This window comes from Pteronotus mesoamericanus, unplaced genomic scaffold (genome assembly GCF_021234165.1).
Source record: "Pteronotus mesoamericanus isolate MK-2021 breed Mesoamerican mustached bat unplaced genomic scaffold, CSHL_Meso_final contig_94, whole genome shotgun sequence".
NCBI classification, from domain to species: domain Eukaryota; kingdom Metazoa; phylum Chordata; class Mammalia; order Chiroptera; family Mormoopidae; genus Pteronotus; species Pteronotus mesoamericanus.
This window is the reverse complement of record NW_026555285.1, coordinates 13,802,728-13,824,964: the sequence shown is the minus strand read 5'-3', so window position 1 is coordinate 13,824,964 and position 22,237 is coordinate 13,802,728. Positions and strand designations below refer to the sequence as shown.

At 34.3% G+C, this 22,237-nt stretch overlaps 1 pseudogene; it reads left to right on the top strand.

Annotated features, from left to right (window-relative positions):
• The first annotated feature begins 11,334 nt into the window (after positions 1-11,334).
• On the top strand, positions 11,335-11,886 carry LOC129081038 (ferritin light chain-like; annotated as a pseudogene).
• Positions 11,887-22,237: the final 10,351 nt, after the last annotated feature.

Sequence of the window (22,237 nt, the reverse complement as noted above, 5' to 3'; positions counted from 1 at the left end):
TAGAAAAAATAGTACAACCAACAAATTATATACCAGTTTATGACATTGCCATGGGCTATAGTAACAGAATGGTAGTTTTACATTTGAAGATATTCATATTCTTCATAGGTGATGGATTTTTTTATAAAATAATACTCAGAAAAAATATGGCATATGAATGAGAAACTATTCAAAAATATTTAAGGGTATTGGTTATTTCTAAAATATAGAAACAAGTTTAATGAACACAATTTCTCCAACACGCTGTCACATTACCATCTTCTACCATCATTTATATTCCACCAAATTAAACTAAAATGTATCAATGTAAATGAAAATAAAATATAAAAAATAGAAACATATGGAAATAAGAAAAATGTATCACATAAATTCTACAATATAAAGGATCTATGATAGTATTAATTTGATGATTTAAAAAGGGTACACATAGAATCTGCACAATGATGTGGGAGGTCAAAAAGCAAAACAAACAAAAATCCTTTATGAGAAAATATTAGATATTTATAAATAGTAGTTGGATAAAATCCTTAGTAGATCTCAATTCTAGCAGTTTTAAAAACAAATCCACCAATTTTTGACACTACTTTATCAAAAGGTGGAATCTGACTTCCTTTTCTTTTAATGTAAGCCAGCTTTAATAATTATCTTCTGAAAAATAAAATATGGTGAATGCTTATGTATAATTCTGAGGTTAGGTTATAAAATATTATAAATCCACCCATGGCTCTCTATCTCTTGGGATGTTCAACCTTGGAATTAATTTACAATGCTGTTAAGAAGTCCAGGAAATATGAAGAGGTCATGTGTAGATGCTGTAGCTGACATTTCCATTAAGGTCCCAATGACAGTCAACCTCAACAACTGTACATGCAAGTGAACTAGAGTTCAGATGATTCTAACTCTTAGTCTTTGGACCAACCAGCTGAAGCCAAATGAGCAGAGGTGATCCACCGTCACTAAGCTTTGTTCAAATTACATATTCACTATAAAAAGATATTCTACACTTCCAGTCAAGATGAAAGAATAAGCAGACATGCTTCACCTCCTTGTGCAACCATAGTGTGAACTACAACCAGATCTCAAAACAAATAACACCCAGAACCATCAGAATATCAAGCTGTATGGAAGTCTGACAACCAAGGATTTAAAGAAGCCACATTCATCCAGATAGGTAAGAGGGGAAGAGTTGCAGAAATGGTCGGAGAAGCGGTGTGGCGCGGACAGGTGATGGTGGTGGTGGTGGAACAGACAGTCTCAAATTCATGTATGGTGGATAAACATTGGGAGAGATATCTTGGGAGCAAGTGATCCCAGTCCCAGGCCAGCTTGCACAACCCAGGGTTCCAGCAAAGAAAAGATAAATCCCCATTGCTCCTAGCTGTAAAAACCAGTACAGGTTGGGGTTGAAGAAGAAACTGCCAGATTTTTACCAATTAAAACCTGCACAGACTTAGAATGTATGGAAATCTACCCATTTTGGGTTTCACCACCAGGGCAGCAGCTGGAATGGTGCCAGTCACATACGGGAAGTGGGTGAAGTGACTGGAAATGAGGTGAGTACCAGGGAAACCTCCAGAAGCCAGGCAGTTGCTTTGTCCCTTCTTTAAGTTCTCCCCCCACACAGAGCCACAAAGCAGTGAAGTAAATTGCCCCATTCTGGTGAGTACCTAAGGCTACACCACACAAAATTTACAGGTGCCTTTTATAAGACAGGAAGTCAATGCAGCTCTACCTAATACACAGAAACAAACATAGGGAGGCTTCCAAATTGAGGAGACAAAGAAATATGGCCCAAATGAAGGAAAAGAACAAAATCCCAGAAAAAAAGAGCTAAATGAAACAGAAGAAACCACCCTATCAGATGCAGAGTTCAAAACACTGCTGATCGGGGTGCTCAAGGAACTCATTGACTACAGCAAGAATACAAAGGATAAATGAAGTTTACACTAAATGAAATAAAGAAAAATATACAGGGAACCAAAAGAGGAGAGGATGAAGTTGAGAATCAAATCAATGATTTGGAACACAAGGAAGTAAAAAGCATTCAATCAGAACAGCAGGAAGAAAAAATAAAAAAAAATGAGAATAGGCTTATGAACCTCTGAGACAACTTTAAACATACCAATAAAGTCTGAATCATAGGGATACCAGAAGAAGAGGAGGAGCAAGAGATTGAAACACATTTGAAAGCATAATGGAAGAAAACTTCCCTAATATGGTGAAGGAAATAGATAAACAAGTCCAGGAAGCACACAGAGCCCCAAACAAGCTAGACCCAAAGAGGACCACACCAAGGTATATCATAATTTAAAAAAGGTTAGACATAAAGAGAAAATCTTAAAAGCGTCAAGAGAAAAGCCAAGAGTTACCTACAAAGGAGTTCCTATAAGACTCAGCTGATTTCTCAAAAGAAACTTTGCAGACTATAAGTGATTGACAGGAAGTATTCAAAATGATGAAAAACAAGGACCTACAACCTAGATTACTCTAACCAGCAAAGCTATCATTTAGAATAGAAGGGCAGATAAAGTGCTCCCCAGACAAGGTCAAGCTAAAGGAATTCATCATCCCCAAACCAATATTACATGAAATGTTAAAGGGGCTTATTTAAGAAAAAGAGGATCAAAACAACATTAAAAAGACAACAAATTCACCACAATCAACAACTGAATATATTAAACAACAACAACAACAACAAAACCTAAGCAAATAACCAGAATATGAACAGAGACATAAAGGTTATCAGCTGGGAGGGGGAAGGGGAAGAATGCGGGGAATGCTGCAGTGATTAAGAAGCATAGTTGGTAGGGACAAAATAGACAGGGGGATGTTAAGAATAGTATGGGAAATTGGGAAGCCAAAGAACATATAAGCATGACCCATGGACATGAACTAAAGTGGGGATTGCTGGAGGGAAAAAGGTCCTGGGAAGAAGGGGGCGAAGTGGAAAAAATGGAGACAACTGTAATAACATAATCAATAAAATATATTTTTATAAAAGATATTTTCCTGTTTAAGTCACTAAGATTTGTTTGGCTTCTTAAGAGGCATAAGTAGAACGTTGCCATAATTTTTAAGGAGTTAACAAAGGTTAAGTATTAGCTATTTTAGAAGTTTTACATCATTTTTCAAGGATGATTCATATTTATTCTTAATAAATATACAGTTCAACAAGGTACCAGAATAAGGACAGGCACAGCTAATAATAATAGTCATTGGGTTATCCTAGAAAGAGCTAAGTGTTCCTTTATTCTAACAATGGATTGTTCTAGGATGAAAGCCCCAAATCAGCTTCAAAATGTGCAGGATAACCAAATCAAAGATATAATTTTGATGAAAATCTGCCACTATCAAAGGTACTTTAACATAAGAAATAAATTCTTTTACAGAGTTCTGGGTGAGTCAGAATCATAAAACGCTAGAAAGCAAGCAATTAGGGTTTCCAAATAGTTTCTGCTTACTTTTATACATTACTGAATATTCTTATTAGGAAATACTGAATGTTCCTATCTATTGGAGGAATCTAATATGTATTACATTTAGTTGCCTAACCACATGCCCTGATCATCTGTAAATATTTAATTATACATCTAATTTTCATCTGAATTCACATTGCATATAAACTGGTATGAACAGTGAGTGCTCTTTTTTTAAAGAAAACTATATAAATATAACCAATATCATTTAACATAATATTGGAAAATCTGGAAACCATGAAACAATTAAAAGTCATAAGAGATATATTATTAGATTTTTTCTAGATGATACTATGTTATAACCAATAATCATATAATACTAAAACTCACAAGAAAGTTTAACATAGAGGCCAAATATAAGGCTATTTTACAAAATTCTATAGCTTTCTTTTACATCAATAACACCCAAACAGAAAATATTAAATAAAACATTATATTGCAATAAAAAATTAAAGTATAGTTCGCTGTCATTTACTTTTACAAAATTTCCTGAAAGCCTTAAGCATAATTTTTGTGTGTAATTACTCATAAAAATATATAAATAAATTTTATGTACACCTCTTTGATTACTAAATATTACAACTTATATTAAGTTAAATAATATTATTTATATGTTTATTATTTATTTACTCTAGCTAAATATTATATTAAAGTATATTTGAAATACATACTAATTTTTTTTAGAAAAGTAAGAAACTTTAAAAGCCAAGTGGTATAATGTTCAGGTAAATGTGTGTGGAAATGGAATAAAATTATAATGGAAGTTAAACATTTGGCTAAAATAATACAGAATTTCAGTTACTGTAAATTATGAAGTCTTAAGTTTTTAATATTGACAAGTTAAAATTTTTCTTCATACTGTGAGGGGAAAAAATAAAGAAAATGATATTAGAAATCAGACACTGGTGAACATCAGTGTAATAAAGTAAGAACAGGTGCTAGTGAGGCTGTGGAGAAAAGACAACACAAATACCCTGTTGGTGGGAATGCAGACTGGTGCCGCCATTGTGGAAAGCAGTGTGGAATTTCCTCAAAAAGCTGAAAATGGAACTGCCTTTTGATCCAGTGATTCCCCTGCTGGGACTATACCCTAAGAATCCCAAAACACCAATACAAAAGAACCTATGCACCCCAATGTTCATAGCAACACAATTTACAATCGCCAAGTGTTGGAAGCAACCTAAATGCCCATCAGTAGATGACTGGATCAAAAAATTATGGTACATTTACAGAACGGAATACTACACAGGAGAAAGAAAAAAAGAACTACTAAACTTCACAACAGCATGGATGGAACTAGAGAGCATTATGCTAAGCAAAATAAACCAGAGGGCGAAAGACAAACGCCATGTGACCTCACCTATAAGCGGAACCTAACCAACAATACAAAGATGCAAGGAAAATAAGACCAGCAACACTGAAAGGAAAAGAAACCAACAGAGACAAGAGGGAAGGAGGGAGCAGGGGAAAAGGAAGGGAAGGGGAAAGTCAAGGAACATATAGCAAGGACTCGTGGACAAAACCAAAGTGGGGAAGGATTGAGGGAAGGAGAGGAGGGAGGGGGCAGGGGAAAGTGGTGGGGGGAAGGCGAGACAAATGTATTTGGAACAAATAATTAATTAATTAAATATTAAAAAAAAAAGAAAGTAGCTAATCTGAAAATACTACATACTTTATGCTTCTAAATATATGACATTCTGGGCAAAACCATGGAGACAGTAAAAAGGCAATGATTGCAGGGGTGCAAGGAGAGAAAGTCAGGGATGAATAGATAGAGCACAGGGGATTTTTAGGGCAGCAAAACTATTCTGTGCAATACTGTAATGGTGGATACATATCATACATTTGTCAAAAACTCATAGAATGTACAACACAAAGAATAAACAACATAAATTATTAATTTTAGTTACTAATAATGTATTAACATTGGCTCATTAATTGTAACAAATGTACCACAGTAATTCAAGATTTTAATAATAGGAGAATTGTGATTTTGATTTGTTTCTGCAATAATTAGTGATGTTGAGTATCGTTTCATGTACCTGTTGGTCATCTGTGTGTTTTCATTACAATAATGTCTATTCAGAAAAAAAAAGGTGAGATTTGAAATAAATTTTAATAATCCTGCTCCATGAATTTTATTTTCCAATAAGATTAAATTATTTTAATACAACATGGACAAATGCAAGGAAAACATGCAGATTTTAGAAAATCTTTCTCACATAATGACCAATAGTTTAAAAAAAAGTTCACAAAACTCTTTCTAGCACTGAGTTGATTTATTTATTTGAAGAAATTCTTGTGTTTATTTTATTTCCCAGTTTTATTTTTGGCAATAATAAACAGTATTAAATATTTTCAATTCAAAATAACTTATACAACTCAACACCAGGAAGACAAACAATCAAATTAAAAAATGGGCAAAGGTCATATACATGGCCAATAAACATATGAAAAAATGCTCTGTGTCACTAATCATTAGAGACGAAAATTGAAACCACAATAAGATATTACCTCACACCTACCAGGAGGACTATCAACCGTAAATCAACAAACAGCAAGTGCTGGCGAGGCTGTGGAGAAAAGGGAACCCTGGTGCACTGTTGTTGGCAGTGCAGACTGGTGCAGCCACTGGAAAACAGTATATATTCTGAGAATCCTGAAACACCAATTCAAAAGAATATATATGCCTTTATTCTCATAGGAACTTTATTTATAATAATCATGATCTGAAAACAGCCCAAGTGCCCATCAGTAGATGAATGGATTAAAAAGATGTGGTATATTGACAAAATGGAATATTACACAGTGGAGAAGAGGAAAGATCTCTTACTTTTTCTGACAGTATGAATGGACCTGGAGATTATTATGCTAAGTGAAATATGCCAGTCAGTGAAAGACAAGTAACATATGATCTCACTTGTATGTGAAATCTAATGAACAAAATAAAATTACAAATGAAATAGAAACAGAGGCATGAATACATGGAACACACCGATAGCTGTCAGAAAGGAGTGGGTTGGAACAGGGAAAAAGAAAGTGAGGGGGTTAGCCAAAGAACATACATGCGTAACGTACAGACACAGAGGTGTGGTGATGGCCAAAGAGAAGGAAGGGGCAAGACCGGGAGAGAGGCGGGCAAAGGGGCAGGAGAATGGGGAACTCTGTAATAATGTAAATAATACAAATAAATTTTAAAAAGTGAAATTCACTGTACTTAGATATGTTTAGGTGAAGATATAGATAAAGACTGAGGATTAATCTAATGTAGGTTATAGAACCTATTATAGAAAATCTCAATGCAATCATTAATATGGAATAACAGAAAATAAAATCATTATTGATCTAAGAAAGGAAAATAATAAGTTTTCAAAGATTGAAGGAATTAAACATATTCCCTGATTAAAAATTCAAAATTTTTGATACTTTTCTAAATTATAATTTTTAAAAAAATATTTAAACTGATATTTTAATAAATGATGCCTTGCTAAGGTTGATAACATAAATAAAAATGGCAGAATATCTTTATATGTTTTGTTTTGTGAAAAAATAAGTTTACATCTTTGAGGATTGGAAGAATTTATTTAAATCCAAATACTGGAATGATTCTAAATTTAGTTGAACTTATGTGTCATTTTCATGTTGATATAGCTAATTATGAAATAGGATCTGTGACTTATCATATAATAAGGTAAAAGGGGAATTTATAATGCGTGTAGAATGACATGTTAGATATAAAACACTATGAAGTATACTAAAATAAAATATTTTTCTTTGCAATAAAATGCAAGGAAACATTGAGTTGCATAACTCAAGTATTACGGTTTATTTGGCCATGTGGTTATGTTTCCAAGTTGAAATAAGTGCCAATATTTTATCATGATATCAAACTTGGATACAAACTACATTTTAAGTGGTACATCTGAACATATTCTGTTATATACAATGACGCAAATTTATATACATTACCACAGTGTATCAGTGACACTAGGGTAGGTAGTTAAACTAGTCACTGAATATAACTAAACTCTATGGGCCTAAAGCAACAAGGTTTATTTTTTTGCTCACTTACATTTTTAATGCTAACCAGAAAGGAATTTGACTTCATATTATCAGAGACTAAGACATGTAAACTGGGAAGTTTCTGAATGACAAGAAAAAAGAAACATGGAAAAAACATTTTTTCTCTTTAATGTTTCCACCTGGAAGCAGTAGGCACTCTTATTTCATTAACTAGAAAAAATAATGTGGTCATATCTTATTTTAAGGTATCAGCGAAGTGAGACTTCTCTCATTTTTAGAAAGGAAGACAGGAACTTTATATTAGTAAACAGTTATAATATTGCCCATCCCCAAACTAAATATATATATACACAGACACACACACACACACACACATATATACACACACACACATATATATATATATATATATATATTTCTATACTTCTACATCTATGCACATTTATATTTATTTATTTTATTTTCTCTGAGATATTTTAAGAACATTTCCAAAACACATTTTCATATATTATCTCGCAAGTTAACAAATAACTGAAAAATACATGACAATCATCTTCATACATTCCTAAGTGGCAGAATTATACCATGATCAAAGTTTTCAATTTTTGAATCCTATATTCTCTCTTACATTGCAAGAGTTCAGAATATAATTTTGGTAAAGTCATAAATGCTATATCAGATATCTATGCACAACACTGAACCAAATCATTGATGACCTCAAATGTATTCAGGAATAGAGAATACAAGTAAGAACTTTTTACTTTGATCCCACTCATTGTTGGATAGTAGGAAAGCCATTAATTCAGTAATTAGTAAAGCATCATCCCCCATATTGTGTTTTAATGTCTGCATTTGTATTACCTAATTATTGCTACACAGTTAAGTACCTTACAGACTTGTAGGTTAATATAACAATGGTCTGTTTTTCTCTCCTGATTCTATGTGTTGACTGGATGGTACATCTACGATTTTGTCAGCCTTCACTCATGTGGTTGCATTTATCAGCTGTCCAAGATGATCAGCTGTCCAAGAAGTCTTCACTCTTTTCTGATATATAATGCTGGTTATTGATTGAGTCCCTTCACATTGCTTTCTTCCTCTACAGCAGGAAGTATCAGCCTCTTTCTATTATGATATTAATTATTACTTCTCTTTCATTTCTGATTTTATTTATTTGGGTCCTTTCTCTTTTATTGTTGATGAGTCTGGTTAAAGGTTGTCAATTTTGTTTATCTTTTCAAAGAACCAGCGCCGATCGCATTGATCTTTTGAAAAAAAAAATTTTTAGAGTCTACATCATTTATTTTCACTCTGATCTTGATTATTCCCTTCCTTCCACTTGTTTTGGGCTTTGTTGGGTTTTGGGGGTTTGTTTTTTTTTTTTAGGTGTAGAGTTAGATTGCTTGAGATTTTTCTTCCTTCTGGAGGTAGTCCTGTAATGCTATGAACTTTCCCCTCAGAAGTGCTTTCACTGCATCCCATAGGTTTTGGGTTGTGTGTTCATTTTCATTTGCTTCCAGGTACTATTTGTGTTTCCCATGCCCCAGTGCCACAAGTCTGAGTCTGTCCTGTATCATTTTTCTGACCTCAGCAAGGCAGGGCTCCCAGTAGACAGGTGGGTGGGGACCCTGGAGCCCTGAGGTTGGGTCTGCCAGAAACCAGGAGGGTGTTTCTATCAGCTCTTCAGTGAGGGGACAGCATGAGGCCAGTGCCCAGGAAGCGGGGAATGGCCACACCTGAAAGCCAGTCTCTGATACACTCTCACTCTGTCTATGCTGTTGTCTCTTCAGTGGGATTTAAGATTCAGGGTGGGATGAGTGGGGTATTCCAGAGTGTGGGATATTAGTTTTTACCAGGCTGATTGCCTGGGAGAGGCTTGCTTCTCTAAAAAAAAATGACTGCTATGTGATGTAGGAGATATGGCCAAGCACTGGGATCCTGGGAGCTGCTTGTGCTTGAGAGCCCAGTCTGGGTTCTAGGCTCCACTCCTCTTAGGGGGATCCTCCTGCAGCTGAGATATCCCTCTGCCACCTCGGCCTGCCCCCTGTGGGAGTGGAGCTAGACCCTTTCATCACGCCTCCCTTCTTACCGGCGCCGAGGTCAACCAAGGATGTGTTTCTGTCCATCCTTGGTTCAAAGTCTCCTATTCAGATAGTCTTTGGTTGGTAATTCAGGGTGAATGTTTCCCGATTTAGTTTTATTTTTAATTCGGTTCTAGGAGGAGATTCAAGGAAGATTCACCTCCTCTTCAACCATCTTGTGACCTCTTTATATGACAACGCTAAAGAAGCTCTCTAAGAGATTAAAGATAAAAGATTCAAAACCTGTTGAGGCCAAGATTTATAAGGTCCTAGGATCACTTATTAATTCCACCAAATTCTTTTGATCAGAGCACAAGGGCAACCCAGATTCGACTGATGGGAATAGCTACACTCTAGATTGGAGGAGGTGCAGAAAAAAAAACTTGACCATTTAACCTGCTAGAGGGTTTTTTTCTATTTTGGTTTTATAAACATGGAATCAGATCATTTATTTAGAATGGTTATCACAGAATATTTTGAAAACTATTGACAGGTAAAGATTCTTCAATAATAAGCCATATGAGTCATATGACATGGTACTGGAAAAACAATATGATTGAAAGCCTGTGCGTGAGTAGTATGCATTTGCATGTGTGCACAGGTGACAGTGAGATGGTTGTGGAGTGTTTTCTTGACATTTTCTCTCATCTCCTTATTTCTATATTTTAACTGATGTTTATCAAAAAATGTATATTTTGATACTGAGCTTCCATTCATGACTGCAGGGCTTTTGGGGGGCAGCTTGCTTGCAATTAGATCATTTAACAAAGCTACACAGCAGCTGTTTGAGTGTTTCATTATCTTCTGTGAAATATATCATATTAAGGCCAAATGAGGCATGTAGCTGTGAAAGTGGCTAGCATCAGTAGATGACAGGAAGCATTTATGAAAGCTAGGTCATCTGAAATATATTTGTGATCTTTTCACAAAATGTTCTACATTTAATTTTTAGAACAATGGCCACAGGTGGAGAAATTTATAAAAGGGAAAAGATAAATGCTGATTGAAAATTACTAGACAAGAGTCACAAATTGCTTACATCCAGTGTCCTAGCAAATGATTTAGATTGACAGACATCTTGAAGAGTTGCTAAACTGGGACCATATGTCTGATAATTTCAGGGTGATGACAGTTGGGAGAAGTGAACATTGCTTCGATTGGGTTATAGTACTTATGAATATTAGAATCTCTGTCAAGAACTTGAGTGTCACAGTCACATAGTCCACCCCCACATCAGCCAGAGGCAGAATACAGTGGTCAGTTGAGCAGCTCATGTGACAACTCCATGACACCCTAAACCTTTTTCATATCTTCTTGTTTTTCTAACTAGACAGGATCACCCACTCTACAATCTAATCATGAGAAATAAAGCTTTCTTTATTGTCACTTTGAATTGACTGCCTAAATCAGAATTAAAAGTACAGCTGGAAAATGGAAGACACTAATTTGGATTTTTGTTCAAAGTTTTAAGTGGTACTTGACTGTCAAGTAGTTCTGACCCAGAAATTTCAATAAATAACTATTTTAAGTGAATAATTTTAAAAGCTTATGATATACAGTGCCCTTGATGGTACTGGAATCTGTCTTTTGCTTCAACAGGGTTTAGATGGAACAGACCTAGGGACACCCCTTCTTTCCAACTACCCTCCAAACTCTTTTTCAGGCACCACCTTTGGAGCCACCTCAGTCATTCTTAGTCTCAGAGACCAGCCAACACCACTGTTTTGACCTTAGCTCTTCATTACCAAACAACCATGAGCTCCCACATTTTTCAGAATCATTCCATCGAGGTGGAGGCTGTCATCAATTCCTGGCCAGCCTGCATCTGCGAGCCTCCTACACTAACCTCTCTCTGGGCTTCCATTTAACTGTAATGGTGCGGCTCAGCCGGGTGTGAGGCACTTCTGCCAAGAGATGGCTGAGAAGAAGCATGAGGGTGCCAATAATCTTTTAAAGCAGCAAAACCAGCACAGTGGCCATATTCTCTTCCAGGACATGCTGAAACCTTTCCAAGATGAGAGGGGTAAACCTCAGGATGCCATGGAAGCCACCTCGGCCTTGGGGAAGAGCCTGAACCAGGCCCTTTTGAATCTGCATGGCCTGGGTTCTACCAGCAGAGACCTTCATCTCTGTGACTTCCTGGAGAACCATTCCTTGGATGAGGATGTGAAACTCATCAGGAGATGGGCAACCAAGTGATGAACATCTGTAGGCTGGCCAGCCCCCAGGCTGGGATGGACGAGTATCTCTTCAAAAGACTCACCTCAAGCATGACTAGGAAGTCTTTGGAACCCAGAGGCCTTTGAGGGGCCTCTCTGCATTTTCCTGGCATCTGGCTTTTGCCTGAGGCTCCCCCTAAAACCACTAGACACCCTTTTAACCACCCTGGAGACCTTGCCCATGCACAGAACCAAGTGGAAAAAACAAAGGTTTTTGTAGGAAAAAAGCTTATGATATAGTACAAATATAGGAACACAAAATAAAAATACTGAATTCCATATAAACTTACTATGCATTAATAAAAACAAACTTGAAAAGATAAATCTCAAACTACCTTCATAAACAGTAAAGATAAAACTTTAATTAATTACAGATAGTTCTTTAAATGCAAGATTTGTATGAAGAACATACTAAAATAGTTAAGCAAAATGTTTCCTTTTTTTTGGAGAGAGAGAAAGGGAAGGCAAAAGACAGGGAGAAAAACGTCAACATGAGAGAGAAACTTCAATCAGCTGTCTTTCATATGTTCCATGAGTGGGGATCAAACCCATAACATAGATATGTGCCCTAACTGGGAATCAAACCAGCAACTTTTTTGGTTTGTAGGACAATGCCCAACCAAGTGAACCACACCAACCACGGCAAACAGAAATATTTCCATGACAGTGGAAGAGTATTAGGTCAAATTTCCTCTCCTCCTGTACATTAAAGCTAGAAACCTCTAAAGTATTAAAAATTGGAATAAAAATAGTTAATAATATTTTAATAGGAAACAGTTGAAAATCATCTTTGGAATGAGGTGAATTAGATGAGGTTTTTTTGTAGTCATATTTTAGTTATCGCCATGGTCTTTAAATGGAAATCAGTTGTAAATATGAGATTAGTACCCAGGCTAAAATGCAGAATCACAGTCATCCAAGTCATAGTTTGGGTGGGAAGAGAGAGAGTCTTAGAGAAGAGCCAGAAACTTCACACTCATCTATCAATAAAAGGAATCTCTAGAGGCTCCCGGCTGTTAACAGAGACTAACTGGGCAATGTGGATGTATATGCCCACACAGCAGTAACTAGGTGTCCCCACATTCCTCCCTGCTTTAGTACTCTAATGGAAGCCAGCAGAAACAAAAGTTTTAGTAATATTCAGAGTCTCTAAACATAATACCCAAAAGATGTACTCTTCAGATAAAATAATAATTCTTTGTAACAGGACCAGAAGATCACAATTTACATAAAAAGAAAATCAATAGATAACATTGAGATGGCTGGTATATTAAACTTGTCTCTCAAGAGTTTAAAGCAGTGATTATAAGAATCCTTCAACATGAAAACATAAAAACTCTTAAAACAAATGAAAACATAGAAAGTTTCAGAAAATATATAGAGCATATAAATATTAAAACAAAAATAAAATGTCTAAAAATATCAATAGATGGATTCAACAATGGAATTCACAGGACAGAGGAAAATAAATCAGTGAAATAAAAGGAAGTAGTACAAATTAAACCATCTAAACAAAGAAAAAACATACTTAAAAAATGATTGGTGAGTTGTGGGCTACATTAAAAGATTGAATACTTGTGTCATCTGAGTTCTGGAAGGAGAAGTTGATCAGAGTGAAACTGAAAAACAAGGAAATAATCAATAAAACTTTCAAAATCAGACAAAATATAAAATTTTATTGATTTAAGAAACTAAGTGTACTTCAGGGAGAATAATCACATTATAGCTAAACTTCTGAAAACTAAAGAGAAAGAAAATATCTTGAAACTAGCAAGTAAGAAATCATACCTTACCTATAAAGAAAAAAATAATCTCAATGCCAGTGAATTTCTCATCAGAAAACATGAAGGCCTATGGAAGTATCATAACATTGTTCAAGAGTTCAAAGAAAAGAACTCTCACTGGAATTTTATATCCATCAAAAATATCTTTCATCAACCATACAACACATAAATTACTTGTATGTGTGTGTACACACACCTACACACAAATATATCTTTCAGCAATGTAGGGGGAAAACTAGAAATTCTTAGATGAAGGGACATTAAGAAAATTTGGCGCCAAGAGTTATACCCTAAACATGGCTAAAAGGATTTCTTCAAACAGAAAGTATGTGATACACAAAGAAATTTTGAAACACCAGGAAGAAAGAACAAGGGGAAAAGTAAAAATATGGATAAATACATTTTCATTTTCTTCTTGATACACAGAAAAACTTAGGTAAATTTCCAATAATTTATACTGCTTGAAACAGCCAATTCAAAAAGATTACATACTGTATGACTCTATATCCATATACACATATGTGTACATGTGTACTCTCCCTCTCTCTGCACACACACACACACTTTTAAATGATACAGTTATAGAAATGGAAAATAAATGAATGGCTTCTGAGAGTAAAATATGTGAAAATGGGTGTGTGTAAAATAGAATGATATGAGACATTCTTGTGTTGATGAGGATGGTCTGTATCTTGATGTATCATTTTTAATGTCTTCATTTTGATATTGAACTATATTGTTGCAAGCTATTACCCTAGGGGAAGAGTAGGTACATGAGGTCCCTTTATAAATTTTTACAACTGTATATAAACCTATTATTTATCTCAAAATAAAAAAAACAATTAAAATATTTAATAGTAATAGTGATAATATGACAGGAAATCTTATCAGTGAATTTTTAAGTGTCTAGGCTCTCCTGTAAGAAATTGAAAAGGTATTTTCTATATTATTTCAAAAACAGACTTCAGTGTAAACATATCTCAGCCATATTTGCACTACCACATGTATATGTGAAGATTTTTATAATATTAATTGTTATGTGTCAGTGTTCAGGACTTTGAATCATACATGTAACACTGTGTAATAAACTAAGGCACAGAGGAAGTAGAATGAAGTAGAATGACTTTCCAATGCCTTTCTCACTAATCTAATTAAAATTAGACTAATAAATATATGAATAATTTTTATTTCATAATTCATAAAGTGTTTCTTTTAATATTTTACTGTTACTAATTATGGAAGTTATTAAAGCAATTGTAGACTATGTAAGCAGGGCAAGGGACTTAATTCTTCTAAAATTCAGTTTTATTACCTGAAATAGAGAGACAATATAAACTATCTCATAGCATTAATTTGAAAGTAAGAATAATATAACATTTATATATAAAACATTGTTGTAATATCATAATTGCAGAAGTGGAGAACAAATTAGTGGTTGCCAGTGTTTATGCACACATATAAATTACTTGTATGTGTGTGTACACACACTTACACATAAAAGAAAGTACTTAGCCTAGGTCCTGATATAAATTAAATGATTAATATATAGTGGTCATTGTTTTAAATGGCTGGTATTGTTCTCAATAAAGTTTTGTATTATATGAAAATGATAACATTAATAAAAGAATACTGGAAGAATAAAAAGTAGTAGTAACACAGTGGTGCTTTGAAGAATGAGCATCATTTTCAGAAGCAGAGAAAAGAGTGAAAAATAATTTCAATCCAGACCAATTTACTGTCATCTAGTGCTGTTCCATAAACATTAGCAATATCCAGGAAACAAAACAAAGGGATTGGTGATCATACAGAGCCGCACGGAGTACCGCTGCAGCAGAGTTCCATCACGCTACAACACATAACGCTATATCACTGGGATTAAATTTACTTCATATTGAAAAAGTCATCCATGACATCCTCAGTCACATTGATTCAAAAAAGAGAGTAAACAGGCTTTTAACTAAAATAACTTATTATCCTAAATTGTCAGCCTTGAAAATCACTAAAAACAAAATCAGAAATGAAATGAGATGTGTTAGAGATATGAGTAAATAATATAGTGTGATTCATTTTTAAAATAAAGAGGCTATTACCCAGAGACAGAGTGTCTATGACAGATACAGTTAATATAAGGGGGAATCTTAAAAACAACACTAAAAAAAATACTGAAATATGAAAGAACTACAATCAGGTTTAAATTTATAGTTCAGTAACAAAAGGTTAAAAGGTCAGCATAATATTAGTGTAAAAAGGCAAGATCACATTCAGAGATGCAATTGCATCTAACCAGAGACTATTCATGTTCCAAATAACCATGTCATTGTGTTCCAAATCCTGGATTAATGAAATGAAATATTTTGTTACAATGTATTATTTATATATGGCATCTAATATTTATTCTGTTATATAATCTATATATTTCTATACTATGTAGTCTCTAGTGTAATATTTGTTAAAATCCACTGTCCTTTCCTGTGTTTAGGCATTATTTGAGGCTTTTACAATGTATAAAGTCTTTTCATTTTAACCTTTCAATTTCTCTATTCCCATTCCTATGTATGATCGAAGAGAATAACTGTAAGATGGGTTAATTATCTTCCCCTAGGTTTAGGTAACTGGTTTTTCCACTATTATAGGAGATAGATTTAATAAAAAAAAAAAAAAAAAGAAACACATTACATACCTCAAAAGGAGATGGATGTGTATTTATATGTGGTAATGCAAATGAAATTGACACATTTACCCTCTAAATGCAAACTTCTATATATTTGTATATCATTCATGCATTCTTTCATCTACAAAACTATTTTCTGAATAATTCCCATATGCCCTATATTTCATGAGGTAGCATTACTTACTGTGCCAAGAGTCTTCCTAAAGTAATTAGTCACTTTTGGATTCATTTACATATTAAATAAGAGTAGCAGTATAACTTATACATACTGCTGTGGTGATCAGAAAATAATGTGAGAAAAGTGCCTAACATGGAAGATGCTTACAAATACATACTTAATTTGTAAAATATGGTTATAGTAGAAAATACGTGGAATACATTTATAACTTGAAAAGTAATGAATAGTGTGAAGAACAAAATGTTTATTTCCCCTTTCTATATACTGTTTCAATTAATACATGTTTTTAGCTTTTACTATATTCTAAAACTGCCTTATACAACACAGTAGTCAGTAGTCATGTGTGACTGCTTAATTTCACAATACTTAAAATAAAATGGACTTCATTAAAATTTAGCTCCTCAGTCAAAATAGCCATATTTTATATTCTCACTAGCCACATGTGTCATGTGGCTATCTAATTGGAAAGTTAGAAATAAAATGTTTCTATCATGAAGAATGTTTTAAACAGTACACTTAGTGGTATTGTTAAAATCTTGAGGAAAGTGTGAGGTCACTTCAAATGAAAATTTCATGTAGTAAAAATTATTATTGCATAATTTTAGAGTAATTAACATCTAGGAGATTATAACTAATTTTGAGATACTTCATAATGGCTTCTATCTCCCTCTGCTTTGGAAAAATACTGGTTTCCATGCTAAAACAACCATACCAAGAGAGCGGTTTGTGTTTGGGTCCATTCGTTTCAGGTAAAACTGAATCGTCTTTAAATACTGGACTCACAAAGAGTAGGGAGATGCTTGCATTCAGAAAGTCACCAAGAGATTAACATGATAGAGAGAAAATCAAGTTTCTTCCTTCAAATTCTCATTTGGGAAAACTACTCTTTAGCACAATGAACTATTTGTGGATTTACAGTAAATTCTCTTCTTTCTTCTTTTCTCCTTTTTCTCTTTCTCCCTCTTTTTCTCCTAATTACTTGGAAGTAAGTTCCATTAAGTTAAATGCATTACTGAAGTGACTCTAACCTTTAATACTTGATTTAGCTACTTTTGACTATATATCGGTATATATATATGAATGATATATAGATAGAGATAGAGATAGATAAATATAGATATAGATACAGATAAATATAGATAGGTATAGATACACTCCAGAAAATAGATTTGGAAATTTAGAATTTAATTCACTTATAAACATGTCCCCCTTTTTTCTTAGACATTTCCACCTTACTTTTAGGCATAGCTCTTTTAAGACAAATTATTCAATCTATTCATAAAGTGCCTTTCTTTTTTCTCTCTCCTCCCCTCCACTTCCTTCTGCTGCCTTCTTCTCCCCTCCTGCTCCCCTGGACTCATGTCCCTTCCCTCTTCTTTCCCTTTGCTTTTCCCCCCCAAATGCGAATAGCCTTGTAAATGGCCTCTGCCTATGGGTAGGGTAGCCACGTGGTGCTGGGGTTAAGTGAATCAGGCTTCCTATGAAATGTTCTTCATGAATAATTCCCTCAAAAGTTGCCTATCAATTCTAAGCTTCAAGAATCCTCATTCTTTCACCAGGCAGAATAAATTGTATTTGTTTTTTTGTCTATAATTCAGGGAAATATTTTGTGACAATTATATCAGCTTGCTATATTCCAGAAAATAATTTTATAAATCTGTTCAACTGATTGGGACTCCTCTTATTCTTTATCTCCTTATAAATTTATGTCACATGCACTCTTCTACTGTTATAGCAATAGAAAGAGGAAAAACACAAATATCTATGGATAGTCTAATGCCTGGACCTGGAAACTTAATACAATTTTAAAGTGTTTTCTTTTTCCTGTATGGAATTATATGAAAACACTCGGGCCAGCAATTTGTAACTAGTGCTAGAGTTTACCCTAAAGTGATGTTCATTGTCTTATAAGGAGAAATAAAAATGCTAGGGTTTTAGGTCAACTCCATGCCTGGTCAAGAGTGTATAAAGCCAACTCTTGACCTTCATGCATGAGATAAAAAATTATTTTCCGTGGCTTCCCTCAGGATCAGGCTTATTCTGCGACCTAACCTGGAATTACAGACCTGTTCATCTTCTCCTTCCCTATTTTGTTCCCCTAGAGTCCCCAGCTGGTTTTTCCTGAGAACATTTTCTTGATATATCACTTGCTCCTGAAACTTTGGCTCAGCGTCTACTTTATGAAAACTTAGACTAAGGTATCTAGTACTGGAAATAATTCTGGGAATCAACCTCTAATGTGGTCATTGGATCACTTGCCATCCAGATAACAATGATAGCCTATTTTTCATATTAGGTGAAGTGGTGAAAAACCTGGAATACTATAGAGTTATAATTGCTAAGAATTTTACTTATGTTCAACTAATAAGGGATACGGATAGAAAAAGATGCATACACACACACACACACACACACACACATATGTTGTAACTTGAGTGGTGTGGTAATGAGAGTAAGTATAAATTATAATAACTCCAGGCTGGTGTGACTCAGTGGATTGAGCACCGGCCTGTGAACCAAAAACTCACTGGTTCTATTCCCAGTAAGGGCACATACTTGAGTTGCAGGCCAGGTCCCCATTTGGAGGCATGCAAGAGGCAACCATGTATCTCTCGTACATCGATGTTTCTCTCCCACCCTTTCTCTCTCTTAAATAAATAAATATATAAATAAATAAAATCCTTTAAAAAAGAGCTCTGGAACTGGGTGTTAGTTGCTGAGTGTCATTCATATATTAAAGAGAGGAAACAAAGGATGCTCGAGTAGGTTAATTACCAATTTAAGGCAAAGTCTATTGCACCCAAGTCATCATGTAAAAATATCCAGATTACTAAGAGCTGAAAGACAGGTCAAGCTGAACATCTGATAGACTTCAAGACTCTGATAAAGTGCTTGCAATTGTTAGGTGCATGCATACTGCATGTGGAGGATGCCTACTGCACATTATAGTACAACTTGCAACACTCATATTTCCCTGAACCTTCTGGGAATCCATCTGAAGATGGATTTTAGGGGAGGGGGGATTATAAAATACATACTGTTGGGTAAGGGAGAGTTTTTTTATATGAAAATATTCTCCCATATTTCAGGATTTTGTATCTTGGCAAGAACCACTGGTGCCAACTGTGATGTTCTGGTGGATGTCCCTGGGAGATCCAGGGAAAAAGCAAGAGCACATTAGAGGATATGGTGAAGCCAAAATGGCATGAAAGAATGTTGGTTTAGGAGAGGAGATGGCGACAGCAGGGGTATCATGGTTCTTGACTTATACCTAGGTTGATTTGTCCAATCTTTTTTGAAGTCAATGGGAATTTTAGTTATTTAAATATCTATATGAAAATAAGAATGCTTATCTTCTTTTAAAACTTAGATTAGCATAATTTAGTTGTATATCTTCTGATGATTCATCACATCCAACAACATTTTCCCAAATTTTTTAAATGTAATCTTTATTTTTTCCATTACCATTTAGTCCCTTTACAACCCTCAGATGTGGAACAGCTTATTACTAATTTAGAGTATGTCCTGAAGTTGAGGTTGTCAAACATTCCTTAGGGCAACATATGAATGGATTTTTCCTTTTCTTTCATTTATCAGTATAACAAACACCAACATTTCTATTCAAATAAATTATTTTAAATGAGTGCAGATTGCTATGCAACCTTTCCAAAATATTTTGAATTGAGGTTTTGTTGTTGTTGTTGTTGTTTTTTACATTGCGAACAACTGTGGGCAGAGAGAGTGTACTATATAATCCTATTATCATAAGTTATTTCTGAATGAGACTCCCATTATGAAAATATCAATAGAGATTATAATATAATATAATTAATATATAGTATAATTTTAATACACAATTAAAAAAATACTGAAATTTGGAATAAATTCTCTATTGCCGAATAAATACATTTTTTCAAAAAAGTGAGAAAACTTTATGTAAAATTGTACAGTTTAACTTTATTCTTGACCTACTCTCTGTTCCTACTTTCTTTTCATTGGTAAAAATGGATCCATTTGTCATGTTCCTTTAAGGTATAAAGGGGGAAAGGAAGACTCATCATAGATATCTGAAAAAGAATAGTTATTTAACATCTCCCATTCATATGTCCAATTCCATTCTGTCCTCAGTCCAAGGCACATTCTGAAGAATTTTTTTCCCTGTAGAGTAACCGCTTTAGTTATACTTAATCACAATAACAAATATTAAACTGCTCTCATACCTTTTCTACTATATTTTTCCTGAGCTAATTACCATTAAATAGACTTTTGTCATAAGACAGAAGAAAAGTAGATGGAGATTTTGCTATGTGCTTATATTTTTTAATGTAAATAATTAGAATTTCTTAATCATGGGAAATATCTACATAGGTCTCTTGATTTACCATATGTTACTTATTTGCAAATTAAATTAATTATGCTTTTTTTTAATCCAGATTAGTACATGTGCCAATCTAGTCTACTGCTCTGAGTTAATAAGTCTAAAAAATGTCATCCTTAGTTATTCCAGAGAACTATTTATGGAACCATCCCAAATGAATTTAAGAATAGACTTCTCAGGTCTATCTGCTCAAGGCTTTTTACTTTCCTTAGTATTATACTTTTTCAAACTAAAGACCCCATGGAAGAGATGTTGACTGGACATAGGTTTAATATTTACTGGAACAATTAGAAAAATTTTAACCTTATTTCAGAGTTGGAGATCACAAATAACTAACTTCAACTTTGTATTTTGTAACTAAATACAAAAAGTGATCTTAGTGATCTTAGGTTGAAGACTTAAACAACACCCAGGATCAAAGTGTATGCTAATGAACCCCTGGGTTTAGGCCACCTCAACATTCTTCAAACAGCCATCTTTAATTACCTCCAGTTCTTTGAGGAAGGCCACAACTAAAGTTTTCCTCACAGAGAAGAAATCTTGTCTTTTGCTAGTTCCAGTCTATCTTAAAAACAGGCAGTAAGGAAAATGTCAGGTAAGATAGTACTTCTTGCCTTTAGCTGGGCTCCTGCTCTCTGGTGAACAATACTTACAAAAAATTATATATGATAAACCCAGATTCCAAAGAAAAAATTCACTAAATCTCTATTAATTCATCCAATTTTAATTATAAGATCATATTTATCATGTATACTGAAATATATTTTATTTTGATTTTTCTTCTAAAGCAATGGGTAGGTATTTGCTTTGATTCTGGTGACTAAAAAGCTCACTTTTCAGAGTTCTTCCAGAATAAAGGAAGGTGTAATCTGAAGACTAATTACGTTTTCCAACACAGAACACAGAAAATAACACAGTGTTCCATTGGCAGAATACCAACTCTAGAAAGCATGAGATCATACCTCCACTGAACACTTTATTACACTTTTCTCCCTGATTTCTTTGCTTATGAGACTTCTGTGTCCTGGAATGCCATCAACTATTACCCTCTTCTGTCTGCAAAATTCTGTTAAAGACCACCATCAATATCATAGAGGCAGTGATTCTCTTTGGTCTTCCTTACAAAAGAGAGTCCCATTAATCTTAAATTGTACAGTTTTATTGGAAGTTCATACTATAAAGTGCCAAATCACTTGATCTATAAGACCCTAGACAAACAAGACACTACCTAATTCTCTGGCCTCATATCAAGCTAGAGATGAGGCTTACATATTGCAACCTTGTGGCTTATATATCCCAACCTTACTGGCCTTCTTTCAGTGCCAATAATTCCCCTTGCCAATTTCTCTCAAGACCTTTTGTTGATGCTTTTTTCTTAGTGAATTTACACTGGCACCTCTTTCATTGCCCTTTGTGATTTCTCAGAG